Source organism: Muntiacus reevesi, chromosome 2, assembly GCF_963930625.1.
Source record: "Muntiacus reevesi chromosome 2, mMunRee1.1, whole genome shotgun sequence".
In the NCBI taxonomy this organism is placed as follows: domain Eukaryota; kingdom Metazoa; phylum Chordata; class Mammalia; order Artiodactyla; family Cervidae; genus Muntiacus; species Muntiacus reevesi.
The window spans coordinates 74,400,574-74,410,746 of NC_089250.1; positions in this window are offsets into that span (position 1 = coordinate 74,400,574).

Below are 10,173 nucleotides of genomic sequence, written 5' to 3' on the forward strand. Positions count from 1 at the left end.
TTGCTTGCTTTGGATCCTACCCTCAACTAGTCTGTCCAAAGTAACTGAGACTGGAATAATTAAGATGGGTTAGACCTCTGACTGCGGGCCAGTTGCATGAGGGCAAAGGTCCTCACTGAGACAATCACTGTAGAGATTCTTCATTGCATTTATCCTGCGCTTGTCTCATTCCCCTGCCCAGCTCCAGGCTCTGTAAGAACTCAACTGGGTGCTTTCAATTCATCCTCATTCCTATCCCTTCCCACTCCACACAAAGGTTGCTGCTGCTGCTAAGTCACTTCAGTCGTGTCCGACTCTGTGCGACCCCATAGACGGCAGCCCACCAGGCTCCTCCGTCCATGGGATTTTCCAGGCAAGAGTACTGGAGTGGAATGCCATTGCCTTCTCTGACACAAAGGTTATTGTCCCTCAAAGACAGGTGGGTCTGAGTCTTATTAAAAATGTAGTTTCTCAAATCACATCCCTAAATATTAAAGTCAGCCCAGGGAATCAGACATTCCCATGAGTTCTTCAAGTGACTCACATATATGTCTACCTTTGAAATACTTTGCAGTAGGTGAGAAACAGATCTGTGTTTTTCTGCTGATGAAAACTAAGGCTGGTCCTTCTCTTTGGGAATTGAATCTGTTTTAGTTCAGTTCAGTTGCTCAGTCGTGTCCGACTCTTTTGAGACCCCATGAATTGCAGGACGCCAGGCCTCCCTGTCCATCACCAAACTCCCGGGGTTTACCCAAACTCATGTCCATTGAGTCAGTGATGCCATCCAACCATCTCATCCTCTGTCATCCCCTTCTCCTCCTGCCCTCAATCTTTCCCAGCATCAGGGTCTTTTCAAATGAGTCTGCTCTTCGCATCAGGTGGCCAAAGTATTGGAGTTTCAGCTTCAACATCAGTCCCTCCAATGAACACCCAGGACTGATCTCCTTTAGGATGGACTGGTTGGATCTCCTTGCAGTCCAAGGGACTCTCAAGAGTCTTCTCCAACACCATAGTTCAAAAGCATCAATTCTTTGGTGCTCAGCTTTCTTTATAGTCCAACTCTCACATCCATACATGACTACTGGAAAAACCTTTATCTGTTTACTTTGACGCAATTATTCCTATGTGTGCTTAGTCACTTCAGTCATGTCCAACTCTGTGATTCTGTGAACTATAGCCTACCAGGTTTCTCTGACCATGGGATTCTCCAGGCAAGAATACTGGAGTGGGTTGCCATTTTCTTCTCCAGGAGATCTTCCTGACCCAAGGTTCGAATCTGTGTCTCGTATTGTCTCCTGTATTGGCAGATGGGTACTTTAGCTTGATCTAACCTTGTCTTGAGGATTTCCCTGCTTCCTGAAAATAGAGCCTTCTCATGAAATGGCACAAAGTGAAGAAGCGACTATCTTAGAGCCCATTTTGCTAACAGCTGCACAAAATAATTTGAGATAAAGCAGAGATTCTCACAGGCAGTTCAAGGCTACTGGGCTTGATGCTGAGATTCTGAAAATGCCTCCTGGGCTTCTCTCCCCTTTCTCTGGGTGTGCACTGACTCTATCAAGGTTTGCTGCAGGACATAGTGTTTTGGCTATTTTCATTTTACACTATTTTTGTAAAAATGAAGATCCTCTTTGGATTTCTTTCAGGTAATTTCTTCAGGATTTCTTTCAAGCAAAATCAACTAGGTCTTTTGTAAAAAAAAACAAAGTGGCATATATCAAACTTTCTAAAAGTGGGGGATACTTGTATTGATTTTCTAGTTCTTTCTCTTTTTTTCTCTTCTTTCCTGCTGTATTTTATTATTTTGGCCATGTCGCCTGGCTTGTGGGATCTTAGTTCCCTAACAACTGAACCAAGAAGTTTCCTCTTGCCTTATTTTATATTAATCAGTAACAATTATTATTATATACAATTGTCAATTTTACTTCCACCATTCTTTAGTGGATAACCTGTAGATGACAACATATTTTCTCAACTTACTAGGGTCTACATTAAATTACTTCCTTACCACTTGGAGAGTGGAAAACTTTGAGAACTCTTTAAAACCATTTAATCTCCTCTGGCTGTTGTGTGATCCACGGCAAGTACTTTAATGTGACATACACTGTAGACCTCCACAGGTTATTATTATTGCTATTTTGTGTACTCATGGTTACAATAAAGTTTCCAACGTATTTACCCTTTCTACAGATCTTTATTTTTCTGTAGTCTTCATTTAAAAGCATGTTCCTTCTTCCTAAAGAACTCCATTTAATATTTATTTTAAAGCAAATCCACGGGGCCCCAGGGAGTACATCTATCTGCTAGTTGTATAGTTAAAAATTAATTATAAAATTTCAAAAATTGTGAAAATAGATCTGCTGACAATGAAGTAGCTGCGTTTGTTTCTATGAGAACATTTATTTATATTCACCTTCAAAGGATAATTTTAATGAGATAAAGTTCTAGACCGGCAGTTGTTTTCTTTTGGATGTGTACTTCTTTCTGCCTAGCATGCCAGGGGTTCTGTGACTTTAATCTCTCATCGACTTTGAGGAATCCTCCAGCTATATATGTTCACATAGCACTTGTGATTTTCTCTTCCCTCTCTTATTAGGATTTAAGTTATACATGTTCCATGTGGCTCTGTGCTCTTTTGTGTACAAGCATACCTCATAGATACTGTGATTCTCACTCCAGACCACCACAATGAATCAAATATCACAATAAAGCTAGTCACACAAATTTTTGGTTTCTTGGTGTGTATCAAAGGGAATGTTGGACTGGTTTGATCTTCTATTCAGACCACTAAAATTCTCTCCATATCTGCCATCAGCTTCTTTCATTTTCTTATCATTCGTGTGTTCACTGAAGTAGCACTTTAAACCTTCCTTTGAGCACTTTTCCTTTGCATTCACAACTTAGATAACTGGCCCAAGAGGCTGAGATTCCAGCCTGTGTGGGCTTTTGACATGCCTTCCTCACTAAGCTTATTCATTTCTAGCTTCCCACTTAAAGTGAGAGACATGCGGCTCTACCTTTCACTTCGAGGCCCTTGCAGGATTATCCATCAGCCTAATTTCAGTGTCGTTCCAGAGAGAGAGGAAGTCAGGGGAAAGATTCGGCAGCAGCGCAGTCAGAATACACACATGCACCAAGTTCCTCGTCTCACGCGGGCGCAGTTCACAGGGACCTAAGGCAGCTACAATAAAGCCCCCGTGACCACTGATCACAGACCACAACAGCAAATGTGGTAGTGAAAAGCTTTGAAATACTGTGAGAATTACCAAAATGTGACACAGAGACGTGAAGTGAGCGAGTATCGTTGGAAAAATGGTGCCAACAGGCTTGCTCGAAGCAGGGTTGTCACAAACCTTCAATTTGTGAAAAATGCAATATCTGCAAAGCACAGTAAAACTAGTTATGCCTGTATATGCCATCCTTTTTTGTCTCCATGCTTCAAAAAGGATATTTTCAAAAAACCTATCTAAATCTTAGCCTGATACACCAATCTATATTTTTCATTTTAATTATTATATTTTCCAGTTAGCATATATTCATGAGTCCTTTTTAGATATTCCATTTCTCTAATAAAATTCTCCATCATTTGAGCTTTTTATTGAATATGTTAATAATAAATGTTTTACAGTTTATCTCTGATAGACTCTGATAATCCATCAACTGTGACTTTTTCCTTATTGTTTATCATTTTTTTCTTCTTGGTTTTTGGTTATTAGGTCTTCTTTCTGATATATCTGGTAATATTTTTCTGAATGTTGGCAAGGCATTTTGTTTGAAACATTGTACTATCTGTAGATAATGTTCTATTTCCCCAGAGGATTCTAATTTATCTTTTCATTTCTTTTCTCTGATAGCTACTATAGTGAGGACAGATTATTATGACTGTAATGATTCAAGACTGATTTTCTACTTTATGGGTCTGGTTTATTTTGGTTTGTCCTTACTTCCTAGAACAAGTTCTGTGAGAGACTGAACATATACCACTGTTTATTTTCTAAGACTCCACCTATTTGGCGATCACTGGGCTCCAAGTTCTGCTGCATAGCATCATGATATTGGTGAAAGCTTTGCTGAGTTTCTTAGCCTTTCAACTGCTTACTTTCTGCTTGTATTCTGAGCCCCTTGGTACAGCTTAGGAATCTGCAAATGCTTCAAAAGAGAGAGAACTACAGTAAAGCAGACTCACTGCTAGGGGCTTCTCTGAAATCTGGGGCCCTCAAACCCTGGTTTCCTTGGTAACCCCAAATATCAAAATTTATGTCCCCAGAACCATGAACTTGTTGGGAAACTCAGTTTTCTGTGAATCTTGGCTCCTCTCTACTTACAAATTGGCAAATTCCTCAAAGAGAAGACAGGTGAATAGTGTAAAACTCACCTCAGTGCATATCTCTTCTGTCCGCGCTGTTGGCCCCTCACATCGGGGCAGCCTCGGCCGCTCTCTAATGTATTCAAATAGGTTTGTCCCCTAGTATATAGCTACTTTTTCTCTTGGATTTCTTGAAAGATGGGGTTCTCCTTTTGAATATGATAGTCTCTCATAAGAGAAAAATTATAAATCATCTTGTGTATGTGTGTGTGTGTGGTGTGTGCTCACTTGCTCAGTCATGTCCATCTTTTTGCAACTCCGTGGACTATAGCCTGCCCACCAGGTTCCTCTGTCCATGGAATTTTCCAGGCAAGAATACTGGAGTGGGTTGCCGTTTCCTACTTCAAGGGATTTTCCCTTCCTGACCCAGGGATTGAACCCGAGTCTCCTCCATCTCCTACCTTGGCAGGTGGATTCTTTGCCAATACACCACTTGGGAAGCCCTATAAATCATCTTAGTAACTAGTATCTCTTGGAAGCATAAGTATTAATGATATTCCAAAAATGGACGCTCTCAGAGAACATCTAGCCAGAGCTTCCAATTTTTAAATACGTATGTTCTATGTTTACAGAAAAAAAATACAATTTATTTCAATTTAACTACCTAATTACTTTTGCAACACTGTGCTCAGAAAAAATATTCACAGATAAAAACCTTGAGAAATTGTAGCATAGCTGTTAAAGCATGGATTTGGAAGTCAAACCACTTGGGTTCAAACCCTGCCTTTGCCCCTACCAAGGAGGTGGCCCAGGCCAAGTCATTCAACCCTTTGTGGTCAGAATTTCCCAGTTTATAAAATGGATTGCTAAGAGAATTAGTCTCATAATAGGGTGGAAGAGGGCATTAGAACCATGAATATACACGAAACACATAGAACCCAAGATCATATGTCTAGGAAAGTGTTCATTAATCAAATAAACAAAACAGTGCAGGACAGATTGCCTTTCTAAGCTGATTTCAGCCCACTGGCACTATTTTGAAGCATCTGCCGTGGTCTAATCTTACTCTGCAGATGGGGGCATGTTCGGGCACAGAAAGGGAGGGGCCCTGCAAACATAGAGCTGGTACTCCCAATACTGGGTTCAGAGCTGGAATTTCCTTTTGAGCATGTTATCGATTAAATCTGTGCCCTGGAAGCCAAGCAGCTAATTTCCGTAGAAGGCAGAGGTGTCAAAGCCCTCTCAAACTGTGGATAAATCCCTAATTGCCATGTCTGCCCCGACTTGGTTGTGATCATTAGCAGAGCCCCTCGTGCTCTGGCTAAGAGAGGAGAGGGAGGCCAGACGTATCACCGCTCATCTAAATTTTTAATAATGCTCCAATCTTCAGATCATCGGGTAATCAAACCCAAATTAGCCTGATACTCAGAGCCAAGAATAACAAGGGGAGTGAAAGAGAAAAATGTTTCTTTAATGAAATTTTCATCAATGCAGATCCCTCATTGCATATTAAGGTCTTGGCTTGAAGCCAGCATCAGAGCCGACTGCTGTGACATTGACCTTTGTCCCTCGGGGGAGACACAGGGCAGAGTCTGGCTGCACCAGCTCCCCGAGGACACAGGTGGCTGTCCTTGCAGCTCAAATGGAGGAGGCTCTGGAGCCGGGACCAGTCTGCCCAGGACACTCAGTCCTTTCCAGAAGGTTTCTCTGCACCTCAGCCCCTCCTGGACCCCACCCGCCCCCCAAGACCTGACTCAGCAGCACCCCTGTTCTCCCAGCTGCTCGGGACAGATCCTCGGAGGTGACCTCGGTCTATTTGTTTTCCTCTCACCTGCCCTGTCCCTCCAGCAGCACATCCGTCAGCCTACCTCCTCCCTGACCTCGGGCCCACCACCCCCGGTCACCTCCCCGCAGCCACTCTGGCCCCGCTGCCCCTCACACCCACAGGTCCTGTCCCGGCCCTGCCCCCAGCCTGGAGCCCCCACCCTGAGATCCACGAGCCCCGGATCGTGCCTCCAGGCCCCTTGTCCCGTGTGATCATCTCAGCAGGTCTCCCCCGCAGCCTCTCTGGCTCCTGTCCCTCCCACCGCGGCTCAGCCTGCTGCTCTCTCGTCTCTGCGACGGTCACCCTCAGGCCGCACATCCCGACCGTTCTCAGGCTCAGTGTCTCGCGGCTGAGAGTGAGCTCCGGGAACAGGGGCCAGGCTTGCTGTCCTTCCCGCCGCCCAGCGGAGAGCTGAGCACAGGGAGGCGTCCCGCACGACTGGCTGGGTGAACGCACACCCGAAGGGCAGGGTCTGTCATGCTTTCTAGATCAAGTTCACAGTGATAACGGAGCACCCGCCGAGCTGGGTCAGGCCCTGGGATGCACGAGAGAGCAGGAGAGAAAGCACCCTGCCCTGCCCTCCAGCATCTGGACGTGGAACAAGCCAGCACGTGGGGACCAGGCCGGGCAACACAGCCCCTGGGCACGTGCTCCTTTGAGGGGCCGTCTGAGCTGAGCTCCAGAGACGGAGATAAACCCTTCACATGAAGACTGAGGGAGAGGCAAAGGTTTACAGTTTTCCAGAAACAGGGAGGAGGCCTTGCCCCCCCAGCACAGTGATGGGAGGGGGCGGGGAGAGGCCGTCGGAGGCCTCACGAGGATGATACAGCTGATGCTCATGGAGGTGCCCACGAGTCACTTTACACACTTCACCCACCTGACAGGCGGGTGCTGATGCCACGAGCCCCCTTTGACAGATGGGGGAACGGTGAGCGCAATTCAGTGCCCAGTGTCACGTGTCTGTATTTCTCAGCCATTGTCCCGATCACGACCCATATCTAAATACCTGAACTCAGTGACTCTCCACATCCCACACATCCGCCACCCTCTGCAGCCTTGCAGTCAGGGCCGCAGAGGACAGACCTGCTCCTGGGGGTGCCTCCTTCATCACCTTCACAGGCAGTTGGTCCCCAAGATGCATCCTGACAGCATCCAGGAACGAACATCAGCCTCTGTCTGAGAACCTCGAGCCTCCTTGCTGCAGAGTCGTTGTACATGCTGCTGTTGTTCAGTTGCTGAGTCACAGCCAACTCTTGGCAACCCCATGGCCTGCAGCACCCCAGGCTCCTCTGTCCTTCACCATTTCCCGGAGTCTGCTCAGATGTATGTCCTTTGAGTTGCTGATGCTATCTAACCATTTCATCCTCTGTGGCTCCCTTCTCCTTTTGCCTTCAGCCTTTCCTAGTGTCTTTTCCAGTGACTCAGCTCTTCACATCAGGTGGCCAAAGTATTTGTTGTTTAGTCTGACTCTTTGCAGCCTCATGGACTGCAGCACACCAGGCTTCCCCATCCTTCACCATCTCCCAGAGCTTACTCAAACTCAGGTCCAATGAGTTGGATGATGCCATCCAACCATCTCATTCTTTGTCATCCCCCTCTCCTCCTGCCTTCAATCTTTCCCAGCATCAGGATCTTTTCCAATGAGTCAACTCTTCACACCAGGTGGCCAAAATATTGGCCTTTCAGGACCAGTCCTTCCAATGAATATTCAGGGTTGATTTCCATTAGGATTGATTGGTTTGATTTCCTTGCTATCCAAGGGACTCTCAAGAGTCTTCTCCAACACCACAGTTTGAAAGCATGAATTCTTTGGTTCTATATGAGTCCTTCTATATGAGTCCAACTCACATCCATATATGACTATTGGAAAAACCATAGCTTTGACTATAGGGACCTTTGTTGGCAAAGTGATGTCTCTGCTTTTTAATACACTGTCTGGATTTATCATAGCTTTTCTTCCAAAGAGCAAACGTCTTTTAACTTCATGGCTGCAGTCACTATCTGCAGTGATTTCAAAGCCCAAGAAAATAAAGTCTGTCACTGTTTCCATTGTTTCCCCATCTATTTGCCATGAAGTGATAGGACCAGATGCCATGATCTTAGTTTTTTGACTATTGAGTTTTAAACCAATTTTTTCACTCTCCTCTTTCACTTTCATCAAGAGGTGCTTTAGTTCCTCTTCACTTTCTGCCAAAAGGGTGGTATCATCTGAATATCTGAGGTTATTTATATTTTTTTCAGCATTCTTTATTACAGCTTGTGATTCATTCAGCCCAGCATTTTGCATGATGTAGTCTGCATATAAGTTAAATAAGCAGGGGGACAGTATACAGCCTTGTCATATTCCTTTCCCAATTTTGAACCAGTCCATTGTTCCATGTCTTATTAACTGTTGCTTCTTGACCTGCATACAGGTTTCTCAGGAGGCAGGTAAGGTGGTCTGTGCTCCCACCTCTTTAAGAATTTTCCACCATTTGTTGTGATCCACACAGTCAAAGGCTTTAGCATAGTCAATGAAGCAGAAGTTTTTCTGGAATTCTCTTGCTTTTTCTATGATCCAATGGATGTTGGCAATTTGATCTCTGGTTCCTCGACCTTTTCTAAATCCAGCTTGTACATCTGGAAGTTTTGGATCACATACTGTTGAAGCCTAGCTTGGAGGATTTTGAGCATTACCTTGCTAGCTTGTGAAATTAACGCAATTGTGCGGTGGTTTGAACATTCTTTGGCACTGCCTTTCTTTGGGATTGGAATGAAAACTGACCTTTTTCAGTCCTGTGGAACTGGAAAATCTCCCTGGCAAAAAAAAAAGAATTACAACCAAAAAAGTGAATATGGACAATGCTGTAGGGCTTCCTTGATATGTACTTACACAAAGCAGTGAACCATCACTGTTCACTTTGAGCAGAGCCCCATCTTCAGTGATGCCAGTTTTCTACATTCTTCTGAGACTCGACCTTACAACATCTTTGTCTTGCAGGAAAATTGCAATTTTTGCTCTCACAACTCTGCTCCCTAACAGCCCTGGATGGAAAGACAGGAATGCTTGAAGGCATTCCTTCCCTCTGATATGCGCATGCAATATATATTTTCAAGGCCCATTTCATTCCTTCTAGAAAAAAAATGGATTTCATAATACCATAGTAGAATTGATAGAAGGTTATTGAGGAAGGTGATAGGGATTATTTTTTAAACACTTTTTTGCTTCATGGCTGCAAACTATGAAGCAAATAAGAAAGGACATGAACATAACTCTAAAACAGAAGGAAAGTCACTGTTTTCTAAGACAATATGTAAACAGTAAGAGAATACAGAACAGTATGTGTTGATGGATTCTGGATCTTGCAAAAATGAAAATGCTTTTTAAGAAACCATTTGAAGCATCACTCTATATCTTGAATACATCATGTTCAGATGTCTTGAGTAGACACGAGACCATAAGGGAATGCAAAGCAACATTTAGGAAGGAATTAAAAAGCTGAACTGGCATCACTTTTTTAAATTTCATAATGAATGTGAAGAGAACATTTGGACTGTAAAAAGGGAGCCCAGACAAAACAATACTCATTTTGAAATTTCAAAGAAATTAAGATTTTAATTTTATGTATCTTTTTCTGCCAAATATTAATAATTATGCATGTTGTGTTTCTTCCTCTTATAGAAAAAGGTAAATGATAAAGAGCAACATATTTCAGACGGGTCAGCCTATGAAGTCTCCATTTTCACAGGAAGCCTCTGCCGGATTTCCACAGCATGCAGAGCTCAGCCACCACACCAGGACCCAAACAAGTGTTATTTAAATAAGGGTTTACCCTGAATATTCATTGGAAGGACTGATGCTGAAGCTCCAGTACTTTGGTCATCTGATGCGAAGAGCTGACTCATTGGAAAAGACTCTGATGCTGGGAAAGATTGAAGGCAGGAGAAGGGGATAACAGAGGATGAGATGATTGGATGACATCACCAACTCAATGTACCTGAGTCTGAGCATACTCTGGGAGATGGTGAAGGACGGGGAAGCCATGGGGTCTCAAAGAGTTGGGTGTGAACTAGTGACTGAACA